The sequence below is a fragment of the Camelus bactrianus genome, chromosome 2 (assembly GCF_048773025.1).
Source record: "Camelus bactrianus isolate YW-2024 breed Bactrian camel chromosome 2, ASM4877302v1, whole genome shotgun sequence".
In the NCBI taxonomy this organism is placed as follows: domain Eukaryota; kingdom Metazoa; phylum Chordata; class Mammalia; order Artiodactyla; family Camelidae; genus Camelus; species Camelus bactrianus.
This window is the reverse complement of record NC_133540.1, coordinates 94975979-94992929: the sequence shown is the minus strand read 5'-3', so window position 1 is coordinate 94992929 and position 16951 is coordinate 94975979. Positions and strand designations below refer to the sequence as shown.

General features: G+C 38.2%; 1 protein-coding gene across 18 annotated transcripts in view; it reads left to right on the top strand.

Annotated features, from left to right (window-relative positions):
• Window positions 1–16951, top strand: part of MAPK10 (mitogen-activated protein kinase 10) — a 441650-nt gene that overhangs the window by 112912 nt on the left and 311787 nt on the right. For 12 of the 18 annotated variants that reach the window (XM_045524995.2, XM_074346774.1, XM_074346805.1 and 9 more), the window contains one exon: window positions 6854–6920. The exons of 3 other annotated variants lie outside the window; for them this stretch is intronic. The gene's annotated coding sequence lies outside the window, so the exon portion shown is untranslated. Of the gene's footprint in view, window positions 1–6853; window positions 6921–11386; window positions 11539–16951 lie in introns of all 18 variants that reach the window. 3 more of the 18 variants (XM_074346840.1, XM_074346819.1, XM_074346850.1) reach the window with 1 other exon arrangement.

Below are 16951 nucleotides of genomic sequence, written 5' to 3'. Positions count from 1 at the left end.
ATGAATGATCTCATATGGTATTTTTCTTTCTCTTTCTGGCTTACTTCACTTAGAATGACATTCTCCAGGAGCATCCATGTTGCTGCAAATGGCATTATGTTGTCGGTTTTTATGGCTGAGTAGTATTCCATTGTATAAATATACCACCTCTTCTTTATCCAGTCATCTGTTGATGGACATTTAGGATGTTTCCATGTCTTGGCTATTGCAAGTAATGTATTCTAAGCATTTTTTAAAAGCATTGTATGATTACACCTCAATTTCCTTCTCTGTAACAAAGGGATAATAGTAGTAGGTATGGGTGAGGAAACTGAGGCACAGTGACTTGGTTTGGGTCTCCTAGAAGCAGAACTTGAGATGGGGATTCTTACACAAGTGATTTATTGTAAGAATGCTCTTGGAAGAAAGGTGGTGAAGGAATCAGGATAGGAGAAGGGAAAAACTAAGCCAGAATGTGCTCTCAGATAAAGCCTAGCTTCAACCTAATCCTATGGGGAGTTCTGGAATATTAATTGCATCAAAAGGCTAGTCCTACTTTGAGTAAAGGAGTCCAGCCTTTTGTATTCCTGTATCAGGCAGTTACTAGTTGAGGTCTGGCTGCAGCTGTGATTTCTGGGGTACCTAACGTTCTAGAAAGGATAAAGCTCCTGTTGCCAAAGGGAAGTTCTCAAGGAAAAGGAGCAAATGTGACCCAGGAACAGCAATTACACCAGCTGAGGGATGGGGGCACCAATGGAGTAAAGGGATCTGGATGGGGCATCAGCGGTGTCTGATATAGTCTTCCTCTTGCACTGATGAAATCCACTTGTTTCTCACATTCAGGCTTACTCTGTCCAAGTGTTGCTTCCCCAAGATTCTGACTGGTTACAAGTTTTGGAAAACCTGCAAGAGAAGGATGAGTAGGAAAAACTACAGCCTCTGTTGTTACAGTCAATCCTAAGATCATATCTGATACTCATTATCTTCTGCTTTTACCTTCCATTCTATTTTCTGTCCCTGCTGGTTAGCACTTCTCCAGTTTAAGGTGGCCTGCCTGCTGGAGTGATCAAGACTCTCAGTCCTGAAAAGTTTAAGCCCCTGATTATTTTGTCTTCATCAGACCAGTGTTCCTAAATTAACTCACTTAGTGTTGAAACTGGCATAGGAATACTAAGAGATGTCCTGCAGATTATCTGAGTGTCAGTCATATTCTATGTGTCCCCACTATGTAGCAATAGTCGCTTAGCCTCATGATGACCAGGGTTATCATCTCTGCCAGTATATTAACTTCTCTTTGCTAGTCTGCTGGAACAAGGAGCACAGTGACCAGGCAGCCACTATAGCTTGAAGTTCAGTGGGACTCTTAATGTATCCCCTGGTGGGAGCGAGTACCTACTGAGAGTCAGGATGTCTATTCCCACAGAGCCTAAAGATTCAAGGATAGGAACAGACATTCCTCGAGGGGGTTATTGGAGTGACTGTAAGCAGGAAAACTCCTGTTTGTACTCCTTTGTTCCCATATATTCTACATTTTGGAGATACAGCACCAAATAAAGGGTATTGGTTCAGTGAGTATACTGTATCCTGAAGGCCAGTGTTCTGTCCTCACAGGGCGTCTTCTTCAAACTGGCCCTTAGCTGCATCTTCAAGAAGTGACTCCACTATTCTATCAGCTCAGCAGCTTTGGATGGTATGGTATGTGTTAGACCAGTGGATTTTATTATCATGGTCTCACTACTAAACCTCCTTTGCCATAAATTGTGTCCATTGACTTGAGGCAATGTTATGAGGGATCTCAACTCATAACAGGAGTACTTGTCAGTTCTGATTGAAATAAATCATTGCCCTTTTATAGGAGGAAGGGACCTGATACAATCAGTTTCACATCACTAGGTTGACTGGTGTCTGTGAGGGATGGTTCTGTATTGGAAGCTTGGCATCTGTCTCTGTTGCTAACATGTTGAGTAGTCCACAGTGATGGTAGCTAGAACAGCCTTGGGAGCCTGTGCTGTTGGGGTCATGAATGAATAGCCTTATTCTTTGCCACTGTGTCCTCTCTGTTCATGTACCCATGGTGCCAGCACTGATTTGGCCAACTACAGAAGCTAGGTGACATCCTAGCAGCAGAGTCATCCTATCCACTTCATTTCTGAGCATTTCTGCAGTAGATACACTCTAGTGGGTATTGATGTGGAATAGAGATCTTTGTGCCGAGTCCCATAAGTCCTTCTACATGCCTCTTTCCCAGATACTCATTTGTTTTCAAAACTGAGGTGTAGTCAGTTTATAATGTTGTGTCAGTTTCAGGTGTACAGCATAATGTTTCAGTCATAAATATACATACATATATGCATTTTCATATTCTTTTTCATTATAGATTACTATAAGGTATTGAATATAGTTCCCTCTGCTATGCAGTAGAATCTTGTTGTTTATCTATTTTGTATATAGTAGTTAGTATCGGCAAATCTCGAGCTCCCAATTTATCTCTTCTCATCCCCTTTCCTCTTTGGTAACCATAAATTTGTTTTCTATATTTGAGTTTCTGAGTCTGACTCTGTTTTGTAACTAAGTTCATTTGTGTCCTTTTTTTTTAGATTTCACATATAAATGACATCATATGGTATTTGTCCTTCTCTTTCTGGCTTACTTCACTTAGAATGACAGTCTCCAAGTGCATCCATGCTGCTGCAAGTGGCATTATTTTATTCTTTTTTATGGCTAAGTAATATTCCATTGTATTCATATACCACAGCTTCTTTATCCAGCCATTCTCCAGATATTCTCATCCATGATTTACCAATATTGCTACTTTCAGGTCTCTGATCAACCAGCTAAGCAGTTTGCCTCACAGAAACTGTATGTATTCTTCCCTTGGACACTTCTCTCTCCATGCAAAATGGATGGCCAGATGCGCTGCCCAGATCTCTCCCTGTTGGAGGGGTTTCCTCTCACTACTCTCTTTTAGAGTCAACTTGAGTGGCGCTGTAGACCACCAACTGACCTTTATCAGCTTGTACCAACATACTGAACTGACCTGTCTGTGAACTAAGTTTAGTTTTTGTTCTTCGCCAGCTGGTCATGGGGAAAGCCACCTCCACTCAAGCCATAATTTGGTCCCAGATGTGAGCTGAGGGTGAGGCCTTGGTACCGCAGTGGTGAATGACATGGAAATCTGTACCACGTGTTTGTGCAACTTTCTTGTGCCCTCTGAACCTGATAGCTACATCACTTCCATTTTATATGTATTTTCAGAGTTGGTTCTCTGGAAGTGGACTCTAGGAAAAATTTGAGGTACAAGATGTTTTTAAAGAATCAATAGTTGTGAAAGGAAGTAGAAGGAGGCAAGACTGGGCACAGGAAGAAGTCAAATTTCATCCAGGTCCACCAAGGCATTGGACGACCTGATTGGGAGCTCTGCAGCAACTGGTGACTGTTGGAGTGTCTTGCAATAGGCTGGAAGAGCCAGGCCTTAGCTTCCTTGTCTCTCTCAGTCACTTGATGTGGGCACTGGGAAAGGTATAACCTGGGGTTAAGTGTCTCTCTGCTGCTGAGGCGGACCCTTAAGGAGCTGAGTGCTGGAAGTTGTCTGTACTTTTACTGTTGGTTGGCGAGTCTTCCTCTGAGCTCCGTATCTGTCTCAGCCAGCCTAACCTTATGACTCAATGGGATAGGTCTGATCGTATCCAGATCGTCATCTGCAGTTGCAACTGTGTGTCCTGTGATCAGATACTCAGTCTTCACTGGAGCCCAGGAACATGCCAGAAGCTGTTTGTAAACAGTGCCTAATTCTCTGCTACAGATGACATGCTCTTATTCTAGAAGCCTGAGGCTCTGTGCTGCAGTTCCCCTATGAAGGCTTGTCAGAAATTCTATTTGGTGTCTTTCTTTAGCAGGTACCTCTCCTATGAGATCTGCTAGGTTATCTGTCCCAAGATGAAGGGCTGCTTTTACACAGCTTGGACCTTCTGTAAACTAAAGACCTTCTTAGTTTTTGCTCTGAGACCAATTCCAATCTAGCAGTCTTTCTCATCCCTCAATAAATGGGTTGGTGTTATATTCCAAACAGAACACGCTGTGCTAAAATCCCAAATTGGCCTACCCAGTGCTGTGCTTCTTTTTCAGATGTGCAAGGTGAATAACTTGCTCTTTAATTTGAAGAGGATCGTTGAGCGTGACCTGGGTCACTGGACCCTTAAATGTTTTACTGATGAGATAGGCCCTTAAATCTTTGCAAGGTTTATCTCCTACCCTCTGGAACACACTAATTTCACTGTGGCACTCAGAATACTTGCCGCTTCTTGCTAATCAGGTCTGATCTGTATGATATCATCATTATAGTAAGTTTATGTGACGCTCTATAGAATGTCCAGATGGTCCAGGTGCCTTTATTGTAACAGGCAGCAGGAGGTTTATAGCCCTAGGTCAAGACAATGAATTAATATTTTTGTCCATCTCATGTGAGTGAAAATCATGAGACATGAGACAGATTTGGCCAGGACTCCATTTACTATCTCATTTCCATAATGACACCAGATATCAGCATCAACTCAGACCCTGTGTACAACAGCCCTCAAAAGATCTGGGAATTCTCTTTCCCCAGGATATCATTAACTGAGTGAACTACTGTAGTCCTTTGGGGGTAAGATTGGGAAATTACTGCTATATACATTTTCTGTAGTCTTTTACAATCCTTCCTAATGTAGTCCCAGCCTCTACTTAAGTGAATGAGTTCTAGGTCTGGGAATTGGTTCTGAACTGGAAATTGGACAAAGGGTCATGACTTTCCTGTTGGAGGTCTGACTTCAGCTTTCTGCTCATCCACTCATGATCTCCTTTGATTACATAAATTAGAGGTTATCCTTATTGTCTGTCTGTTTATTTCCTCCTAGGAACCCTATGTTTTATTTGCTGACTCCATTGATCCCTGTGAGTCAGGCCATCTTGTCCTTGCTGCCCGTCATGGTAATTATGCTTTTCTGGCATCTGAGGGTTAAGTGCCACCCTTAGACTGGCTCTTCTGGGAGCTTATCATCCCTGCTGCGAGAGTGAGAGCAGCTCTGTAACGGCACCTCCTGTTACCAGCTCCAGCTCTCGGAAGGCGACCAGTCCCCAGTCAGCTTCTTAGACATACAAATCTCTACTTAGAGTTTGCTCTCTGAAGATTCAGTCTGCAGTACTGGGTTAAGCCAAATTAAACATAATTTCTTTACAGAGGGTTTTTAAATGTCTTTTATGCCAAAATGGAATGTGAATTTCCATTAACAGTATATAACATTTTGAGTAAAACCCCTATTTAACTATTTTGTCATCGAAATTTCTTTAACTCCCAAACTGGCAGTTTCTTGGGCCCTGATGTTATTAACACTATAGGTGAAAAATATCTCAAAATGTTATTTTTAGACTTATAATTCTCTAGTTATGAGCATGTTTTTACATCATTTTTATGTTTGTATTTCCTTTTCTGTAAGCTGTTCATTGTTTGCTCATTTAAAAAAATTAGTTGTTAGTCTTTTGTTGATTTATAGAAGTTCTCTATAGATGGTTGGAATTAGTTCTTTTCCTAATATGATAGAAAATACTTTTTCTTGATTGTTATTTGACATTTGAAGTTAAGAACTTTTTTTACTTTTTTTTCTCTTTCCTTCCTCCTTTCCTTTCACACTCCCTCCTTTCATTCCTCCTTTGTTTTCTTTATTTCCTATCATATTTCCTATCCTAAGCCATTGTAATAACCTTCTAATGGTAATAACCTGGCTTTCATTCTCATCCTTGTCAGTTTTTTATTCATACAACAGCCAGAATGATTTTTAAGAAGGGCACATGTGAATATGTCACACCCAAGGTTTCAGATACTTCAGTGGTTTCTTGATGCTCTTAAGATGAGGCGCCAAGTTGGTTTATAAGTCTTCTGTAATCTGGGCTCTCACCTACTCCTGTAGCCCTATCTTTAGCCACTTCCTTTCTTTTCCTCTAATGTGTCAGGCCTCGTTGCCTTCAGAGCCTTCACAGGTACTGTCACCCACCTGTCCCTCTTCATGTCCCTGCAACTTTGCCTGGGTAATTGCTTGTTCTTCAGAGCTTATCTCAAATGGCACTTCTGTAGGGGCAATTTTTCTACCCCTCAGATTGGGTCTCTGTTATATACCTTTGCTGCATCCTGTAATAACCTTTGTAGTCCCTCAGCCAGCTACAGAGTATACATAATTAACCATTTGTTTAGTCAACTGTTTGTATCTCCTGCAAGATTCTAATCCCTGTGCTGTCAGGAGTTCTGTCTCTCTCCTTGGCCCTCTTTTTGTATTCCCAGCACTTTACAAAGGGTCTGGCACTGAGTAGATGTTCAATAAATAATTGTTTAAAAACTATTGATTGAAGGAAAGAATGATTGAGTTTTGAGAATTAGGCAGTAGAAAAATGAAGATTTTTAGTACTATGCTGATACATTTACATTTTATGCCATGGAAAATGAGGAGTCATTAAAGTATTTAATAACAGAGATTAGTTTTAGTCTTGTTCTATTCTTCCCTCTCTTCCTGCAGTGTTGGATTTTCAATCAATAATTATTTCTTGAGTATTCTTTATATGACTAGGGATCCGCATGGGTACATAGTAGGGCATCTGTAATCAAAATAGAATGCATTTTTTTCTCTGTTGGTTTAGGGAATTGATTTTAAAATTATATCTGACTTTTTTCTATTATTTTATTTTAAGCAAATAATTCTTAGAAGAGAGTTACTATTTCTTCTCAATACTCTCCCAATCCTCCCCAAAATTTCAGTGGTCTGAGCCATAATAACAATGTTTTATTAAACAGGTTAACATCACTGTATTAGGGAATTACATCTTTTTGTTTTGTTTTGTTTTGTTTTAGGGAATTATAGATTTTAATGGTAATGACATGCTCATTGCTACTTTTGTGAAGAGAGGAAAACACCCATGTAAGTATCAGGTCTTGAAGAAAAAAGATCTATTTTTTGTCTTACACTTTTTAACCTAGAAATTATTAGATGATGATCTAATAATAAACATGATAATACTAATAATAATAACAGAATAATAAGCAGAAAAGATATCTCTGTGCTTCTTTACAGAATGGCTCTGTAATTTCTGTTTTAATCTCAGTACTTACTTTTGTTTACATAATGCTTTTCATGTTCAAATTATTTACCAAAAATTAAGTAATTAATTATAATACTAGACCATGCAAGGCAGATAAGAATTATCTTCATTTTACAGATTAAGTCAACTGTACCATATTCCAAGTGATTAATGTTTTAAAATTTCTAATACCAAATGATCTCTGTTCCTCTGGAAGCATGTGGAAATCCAAATTTACATAGTAATTATGTGTTCAATTGTGCTGTGAGAAAGCAAGTGGCAGGCCCAGATAATCCTCCAAAAAAAAAAAAAATACTGGTAACATACAAAAGAGTTTTTTATTCTTGTTGAATCGTAATATTATTCACATATAGTAGTTCCCTTCTTGGAAGTCCTCTAAAGCTAAAACAAAAACAAAAACAAAAACCCAAAATAAAAAGCCTTGATAAATACTTTTTAATGTATAGAATCAATGCAGTGAGATGGTTCAATTTGCATCCTGACAAATGAAAAAGAAGCCACAGTCTATTTGGAGATAAGAATGATGCCCAGCCATTTCCTTATCGTTTGGTACATACATAGTAGTACTGGGCTGCATCCTGGTTACTATTAGTACTCCTTCTGCAAGAAGAAAACTTTTGTGAAGAGAATTTATTGAAAAATAAGTAATGAAATATTGTTGAGAATAATTCTTTAGCTTTATATTGTGGAAGGACTCTGATAAACATGCCATTTCTGTTTTTGAGAAAACATAATACTTTTTCTCTTTTTCATGGCAGAGAGACAAGTTATAATTGTTAGTGAAAAAAATGAGGAAAGTGTTTATCTATCGATCTGTCATCTCCTCCATACTGTGTTCTACCATGTTCAGAAGGAAGGCCATCCCCATTCAAAAATAGAAAAGGAGGGTGTCTGGTTGATGGTATTTTAGTTCAGTGAGAACAGTTTCTTCAGCACTGTCTGATATTGTGCAAAAGTGCCAGATATATCATTATTTATAGATTCAGGGACTTCTATTTCTGATGATATGGTGTACCAGATGTCTTGAGTAACTCTTCTTGTAAAGAACATCTCTAAGTCCTGGAAAAAAATTTTAAAAATTGTTATTTAGATGAGTCATCAAGAAAATAAGGGAAATTATGGGAGAAATGACAAGAAGGCATGCATCAGAGGGCAAGAGACAGTCAGAGTCACTTTAATGAGCTGTGAAAGGGTTATGGGAGACTAGTCTTGGGACTTGTGCAAGGTGGAAGATTGGGCCATAAAGCTAGATCCTCCACATCCTCAGTGGTGGACCAGAAAAAACCCGGCCTTCTGGAGGGTGATGTAGGGATTCTTGTCTATCTCTACCATGGCTCTGGGAAAAGCAGGGGAAAATATGTCTCTTGAGACGTCTCCATGAGGCCTGCCCTAACATGTTTTTTAAAAATTTTCCCAAATCCATACTATTTATGGATTGAAAAACCTTTGGCTAAAAACTAAAGTACTCTCCGGCTTCAAGTGTTTTTATGCCCCAAGCAAAATCAAAGGCAAATCTCTCTGAAGACATTCATTATAAACCCAGGCCTCAATGCAGTCCCTCAGGGAAAATTCCTATGCATATGAGCTGACAATAAAAATCATCAAATACATGCAGAACCATGAGCAAGAGCCAGTAAAAATGTCAAACTACATAATCAGACCAACAAAGGCTGAATATTGGAATTTATCAGATGCCAAATGTAAGTATGAATATTTAATATTTTTAAAGAAGATGCAGGATATTATCATAAATACCATAGGAGACAATAATCTGCCAAAAAGAACCAATTAGATTTTTAAAAAAGAACAAGAAGAGCTTCTGGAAATGATACATATAATTATTTGTGAGAAGCCTGAAGGACTGTTTACACAGCAGATTTGACATGATAAGGAAGGAAATAGTGACCTGTAACATGCCCTGAAGAAGAGAGGTATAAAATTGGAAAGTATGAAAGAGAGGTACATGATACGTGTAAGACCGAGTAAGAGGGCATAATATATATCTAACTGCAGTGTCAGAGACTACAGAAAATGAAGATGAGGCAATATTTTAAAGAAATAATAGTGAAGATTATACAAAAATGATGAAGGGTGTGAAACTCAAATTCTAGAGGCTCACTGAATCCCTAGAAGAATCTTTAAAAGTAAATCCACACTGAGATCTATCCTAGTGCAACTGCCAAGCCTCAAAGACAAGTGAAGATCTTAGAAGCTGCATGATGATGACTTAGTTAATTTCTTCATAGCAACAGTAGGAGCCAGAAGACATTGTAATAAAACTTTTAAATAGCTGAGATAAAATTATTGTTCATCTCGAATTCTCTGCCATGTAAAACTCTCTCAAGAACAATTGTAGAATAGGTGTTCATTAGAGGAAATGCTAGAAGATTTACTTTGAGAAGCTGCAAAATCATCTTAGGAGGAAGAGCTGAGAAGAAAAGGTGAGCAAAGACAATGGTAAACATGTATGAAACTCTAAATAACCAGTGAGCATGTTAACCATCAATAATGATGTCCAATTTGTGGAGTAAAAAAGGTAAAGGTGAATTAAAATACTGGAAAAAAGAAGCTTTCAAGATGAGAAGGTGTAGCTTGAGTTAAAATGAGGAGGGAAAAAGTGTTATATCATCAGATATTAAGATAAATACCCATTTTATATTTTAGGGTAATTACTAACATAACAATTAGAGTATAAAATTTCCAACATATTCAAAAGAGAAATATGAAGTAAGAGATATATTTATGTAAATTAATTCAACTCTTTAAACTGTCAAAATATACTAGAGAACTTTGTGCAATTTGTTTTTCACATATCAAGGCAAAATATTTTAACCCTCTTTCTCTTCTGCCACCTTTTCCTCTCTCCTTCCTTATTTTCTTTAATTATTCCCTGGGCATCTGATATGTAATAGGACTTAGGTAGGTACTATGGATTCAGAGATAAATAAGACAGTTTGTCAGTAGTTCAAAGTCCACCTACTCTTTAAAGGAAGGAATATTCTGATGATACAAAGAAGTGATAATTTTCATCCATGGGAACATAAATGGAGCTTCAAAGAGGGCAACTATGAGAAACAAGAGAAGATTAAGAGGGTACAAGACCCTGAGCTGCTAACACAGCTCTAAATTGCAGTTATGAGGGTGACATAGACAGTTTTTATTGACTTGGAAACCACATTTGTTCATTTAATGCAGCTTTAATATTTTCCTTAAAAAAGTGGTCAAGTTAAAAAATGAAAAAACTTAAGTATCAATTTTTGGTAGATTTTTTTCCTTCCCCAGCATTTATAGACTATTTATTATGTGCTGAGTACTATATATACATTGACCTACCTCATCCTCTCAAAGGACATATGAGGTAGGTACTATTACTGTCTCTGTTTCAAAGGTGGGGAAGCCTAGGCTGAACTGGGCAAAGTGATTGCAAAGAACTAACCAATTCCAGAACATAGATTGTAAGTGAACAGGAAGGGATCTGTCCTCAAATAAGTGTGGTCCATATACAGGACAAAAGAAAGCCAAGCAGGCAACTTGTCTGATGGCTTTTTCAGTTTCTTTATGTGTCTGTAAAGGGGAGCAGCAGTATGCAACATTTCCCAAACGTGTGAAACTGGTATGTTTGACCAGCACAACATGGGGGGTGCAATCCAAATGCAAATTTATTTTTGTCTTTCACCATGTCTCTAAATTTTCTTCAGGGTAGTTGTATTTCCCTAGCCCCTGGATAAAGACTTGACAAGGCTAGATTGTCTGGTCGCTCAGTAGTAAAATCTTTAATTTACTTTTGGTTGGAAACAGCATCTTAGGTCAGTTATTAAAATCTTCTTCCCTCCCCAAGCTGGGACTGGCTGCCTGGCAGCATCCATCTCTCTCTGACTCTCTCTGTCTCTGTCTCTTTCTTTCTCTCTGTCTCTGTCTCTGTCTCTCTCTCACTAGCTGCTTTTGTAAGATCTTCCTGCAGTAGGAGCAGGAGGAGGGAGGGAGGGAGAGAAAGGGGACAGGAGATTTTTTTTATTTACCTTGCCATAGCATGGCTTCATGCTTTCTGAGTCTGGCAGACGTCTCATGCTGGATCTTTCTCTCCTGGGTGCTTTGGAAGCTTCCCTGCATCTTTTCTGACACAGGCAATGATGCTCTGTTTTTCCTTCTGCAGCTTCCCTTTCAGCCTTGGTTTTCTGCTGATCTACTTTAGATAGACTCACTCTGTTGTCCCCTATCACTCTTCTAGATGGTCCTCTTGCCAAGTTTAATTGGCTGCAGGCCACTTTTTTTTTTTTTTTTTCAGGTGGCCCACTTCTGCAATTCATCTACACCTTCAAATGTCTCAGCATATCTTTTGGCTTGACAGACTTGGAGTCTGGAGGCCAAGCCAAGGAAGCCACTTCTTTTTCCTGCCAGAGGAGCCAAGCGTGGGTTCATGCTTAATGGCTCTTTCAAGTGAGAATCACCCTCCGGTTCACTTTGTGTGCCCAGCTGCGGGGGTCACATACTATGCTCTCTGACTAATATTGTTAAAACCCCTTTCATAAACGTGCAGTAAAGAACAAGCACCTCTCCATCCTTCTCAGTTCTCTTTGGTGATGATGGGGAGTAGACATACAATCTCTCTAAGTAAATCCCTCTCTCAAATCTTTATTCTATTTCATCGACTTTAAGAGACCATCTATATTAGTTATCTGTTGCTGCATAACAAGTTATTCCCCCAATTAGCAGTTTCAAGCAACAGACATTTATTAACACACACAGTGTCTAAGGGTCAGGAAGCCTGGAGCAACATAAGGTGATTCTAGTTCAGGGTCTGTCTTGAGGTGATAGTGAAGGTGTCAGCCAGGCAGCAGTCACCTGACACTTTCTCTGGGGCTGGAAGATCTGCTTCTAAGATGGCTTACTCATGAGCTTATTGGCAAGAGGCTTCAGTTCCTTGCTGGCTGTTAACAAAAAGCCTCAGTTCCTTGCCATGTGGAGTCTCCACAGAATTGTTCATGACATAGCAGCTGACTTCCTCAAAGTCCAAAGTGAGCGATATGAGAGAGAGATACAAAGACAAAAACAACAGTGTCTTTTATAACCTAATCTTGAAACTGACATTCTGTCACTTTTGCTATATTCTATTGATTACATAGACCACCCTAGGACAGTGCGGGAGGGGTCTTTCCAAGGCTCTGAATTCCAGGAGGTAGGGATCACTGGGAGCCATCTTGGATGCTGGCTACCACACTATCTATTGTAAATGCACCATTTATTTTATGGACTACTAAGAAAAAAAGTCAAGCATTATGATATGAAATCAAATGTAAGGCATATGTAATTTCAGAAATGTTAAAAGGTAAAAGAACTGAGTCTTAGAATTGATGACATGCAGAAAAATCTCTCTTATTGGTAAGGATATTTTGAAGTCCTAAAATTGATTCCTGATTATTTTTATTGAAACTGCATCCTGGTCTAGAATATTGCTTTGGAATTTTTGTTGTATCTTGTATACTTCAGTTGAAGCCACCAATTTATCCCATCCTCCTTCCGCCCACTCCACCTTTTTTCTTGAACCATTCTCATGCACTAATTTTCTGCTGAATGCCTTTTGGGACTATTGTTCTAGTTTAAATGCTAGTTAGTCCTCTCTGCTTGTTTCTGTGGTTTAAATCCCTTTATTGTTAAATGTTATCAGAGTGTCAACATCATGCAGATTGAAGCAGGACACAGATAGTCTTTAAGTGGCTTTGTGATCTCATTTCACAGAGGGGATAAATTATAGGAAATATAATGAAAATATCTACTCAACTGGATGGCAGAGCAAACTTTTTATTTTAAATAAGCAATTTGAAAAATTAGTTCAGATATTTAAATTACATCTTTGAGAATCTGATGAACTATATAATTTTTAAAAAATTAAAAAAATTGAAGTATAGTTGATTTACAATATTGTATTAGTTTCTGGTTTATAGCATACTGATTCAGTTATATGTATATATCCTTTTTCATATTCCTTTTTATTACAGGTTACAACAAGCCATTGAATATAGTTCCCTGTGAATTATATAATTTTTAATGCAGCTTATTTAAAAATATTTACTTAGGTGAATTCAGGTTAATCATTGTTTCCATTTTAATATTATCCATCAATATAATTTGATACTTTAAAACAACAGCAATGTTCAGACATATTTACACTGAGTATTTATAACTATTTTTCAAATTTTAGAATGATTTACAGAGGAGGGCATGTGCATAATTGAGAGCAGGGACTCTGAAGTCAGGCAACACTAGGTGGAATATAGATTCTGTTAATTACTAGAGGTATAATTGAGCTCCTGTTAACCCCTTTGAGTTCCAACTGCATTTTCTGTAAAGTAAGAATGATGTTAGCTACTCTATTAAGAAGTAGTGAAGATTAAACAAAATAGTATATGTAAAGTCCTTGCCTATTGACTGGCACATAGTGGCCCCCAACAAATGTAGTTATTCTATTATTTACCAAGAGGCAAGGGAGAATTTTATGTGTTGTTCTGACTTCATGTCTGTTTGAGGTTTTAAGAGCATCTAAAGAGAAAGTGGGAATTTGGGTGTTAGGCAAAGTTCATACTCTGCCTGCACTTTTATTCTGAAAAAGACTTGAAAATCCAGTCTGCAGTGACTGACAAATTATTTTGAATACAAGTGCTTTAAACATCATAATAAAAAATTAGACGAAAAATTAGATGAAATTAATTTTCAAGACAAGGGAATCTAAATATATTTAAAGAAAAGGGAAATTTTAGCATTATACTTGATAAACAGTATATATGACAAACTTGACAGTATTATAATATATCATAAATAGGAATAATGAAACATACAAAATAATGAAAACATACAAAATAACCAACATTAATTTATTCCTTTAGGCTAAACAACAAGAGGCTAAAATACTGAAAAGGAAAGAAATACAGAGATTTTTTTTTGAAACAAATATTTGAAATGCAGGAATTTTTAGCATGGTTTAGTTTAGACTGAGTCTAGAAAAAAATCATTTATTTGTGACATATATTTAAAACATAGCTCTGTGACATCACTGTGGAAAAAATGAGTTCAAGAAGTGAAGGGAATCCATAGGTTAAGCAGACTGCTTAAGTTGTAAGGCTGGTTGGTTTTGAAGAAAGATCTTAGAAAAACTGAAAACTCCAACAGACAAAATAGGTACATTTTTAGTAGTCTAGTGAAAATACCAAAGTCTGAATTTCTCTTTATTTGGAAACTAGAAAAATACTTGGAGTCATTTTGTATATTATATATATGTATACATATATATATTTTAAAACTTTTAAAAATTAGCTAACACATGCAACTTCCAGTATTTCAAGATTAGAAATAATGTTGGAATGAATATTCATTTTGTTTTAAGACTTCCACTGTATTATCTACTGTTAAACCAACAAGCAATGTTATGGGAAATTAAATTCTATTAGGAAAAAGCGGGATTTTATCAGTCCTTGTTCTTGTTGACCTCTTTGCTGTTTTCTGCGCCTCTAAGTCTTGATTGTTGCTTTTCTTGTCTTTCACTATCTAAATGCTTACTTGCCTCTGTCACTCCTCTATCTCCTTGCTGGTTATGCTTCTTTCTGCTGACTCTGAATGTGGACTTAGTCCTTGACACTGCTGTTTCCTCACAAGAGTCTTTCCTTAGAAGGCTCATTGAGAATCTCCTTAACCCTCTACCCTGGCTGTGACATTTTCCCCTGAGATTTATTTCTTCACCTCTATTTGCCAGCTGAACGTATTTCTCACGGCCGGTTATGTTGGAGTCTCTGAAGTCAGCTTTAGCTATTCTCTTTCCACTGTCTCCAAATCAAATTAGTCACAATTCCTCTTTTCTGATTCATCGTCTCAGATTAGCAGGAGTCCAAAGCCCTGCTGGTTTTGTAAACATAAAGATAGAATGGGCTGGTGCAGGTGGCCAAGCATAATTCAATAGGTGGCTTCCTGTGGTGAGGGCCAAACTGGGAGCAGGGAGCCAGCCTGATCAGAACTCCTTCCCAAAGTGCTGGGCAGAGTATCAGAATCTAAGATGAGGCAAAGCAGTGGAAACAGGGAATATAAGACTTTAAGAAATGGGTCTGAAGTGGAGGGTGGGAAGTGAAGTCTTCTAGAATTCCACAAGCTGTCAGAATATCACCATGGGTACTTTTATAAGGCATCTTTAGCCTCATAAAGGGAAAGCTGTCTTAGAAGCACTTCCTTTTTATGAATATCATAACAGTCCCCCAGTTGGGTTGTGGAGCTCACAAGTCTTCAGTACATCTTATATATTACTCTTAGATTTTGATCCCTGAAACGATCTCTTTTCCTGTGCTTCTTCCTCCTTCAAAATTTTATTGACTTTCTTTTTCCCACAGACAAAATGCTTTGCCAGGCAACGGAAGCCTCCCAGATCTTTTACCCACTTCTTATATGCGGGTCCACATTCCAGGAAAACCAGGCTACTTAATACTCAGGCTATGCAATAAGGGATGTCCGCACCATTCTCACACTCTTCCTATATTATTCCTGTCACAAAAAATAACATCTACAATTTTTTGATGAATGTGAGCCTCCAGATTTTCTTTTTTTTCTTTTTAAAAGTAGAGATAGAAACACTTTATTATTGAATAAGCATTAAACCAGAATGTGATGTGCATCACTGGCAATACTCTAAGACGTTGCAAAACAGACAATGCATGTATGTGTGTAGCCAAGTAGATATGACCTGCTACACGCATGCTTTCATGATAAACAGTAAGTAAGTATCAAGAGGACTTGATAGCACCATTTGTCACACACAGTTCATCCCACCTTCACCGGATTATTGGGGTGACTATCTGTTAGCTTATGGGCTTCATCTAGAGGAAAATCTAACTTCTCATGTCTTTATGACATGAAGGAGTTTTGCCAGTTGGAATAAGGAACCCACTGAAGTCAGTCTCCTACCCTTCCTTGGGAACTGGGAGAAGGAGGAGCTTCTGCCTTGATGTATACATTTCAGAAAGATGGCTCCCAGGTTCTTGAGAAAGACATTCATGGTTCAAAAAACTGGGGGAAAAAAAAAAGCCAGCTGACAAAAGGCCTGTCTGGTCTTCAGTGGGATATACATATTAAAGAGATGAGAGAAAGCACTTAGAAGTCTTCTAAAGTAAGTACTCTGAGAAAACAGAGGGGGAGAAATCTTTTTCCCTATTTTCAACAGGGAGAATGAAGCCTCTTCAAAAAATTGTGTTTGAGTCACGTGGAAATACAGCGTGAGACTGTGTTTTCATAGCACAGAGCCACACAGCCCAAAACACATTGCCGGGTGTGCAACAATGACACTCCAGCACAACCTGGAGGCACACATGTGCAGACCAGGGGGCCCTGTGTGATGTATGTGTGAAACTGACACATTTCTGCACAGCCTGGGACACCTCACAGACACCCTGGGGACCTAGTGTGAAAGGTGCAGGATGCTGCCATCATGTCAGATATGACAGATGTGAGGTCTCCAGGTTTTCTAGGCCATGTTAAAAGCTGTCTATACCTTCTGTAATCTACCACCTAACTGCCACAATCATTAGTAAGGACATCCATCACTCCTACAAGAGCCACTGCCTACATTTGTTAATTTTTATTATATGCTAAGTTCTTTACATACACTAACTGGTTTAATTCTTATTTAATCCTTATTTATTATTCCTTCTGAACATTTTTATCAATAGGGCATAAGTAACCTATCCAGGCTCATTGTCCTGGTACAACCAAGTTCTGCCTGCCCTCATGCTTTCCTTTTATGCCTTAATCCCTTTATCATCTAAATCCTGTGGTTGGTTGGTTGTTGACTGCAAACATGTATATATTCTGTGTACCT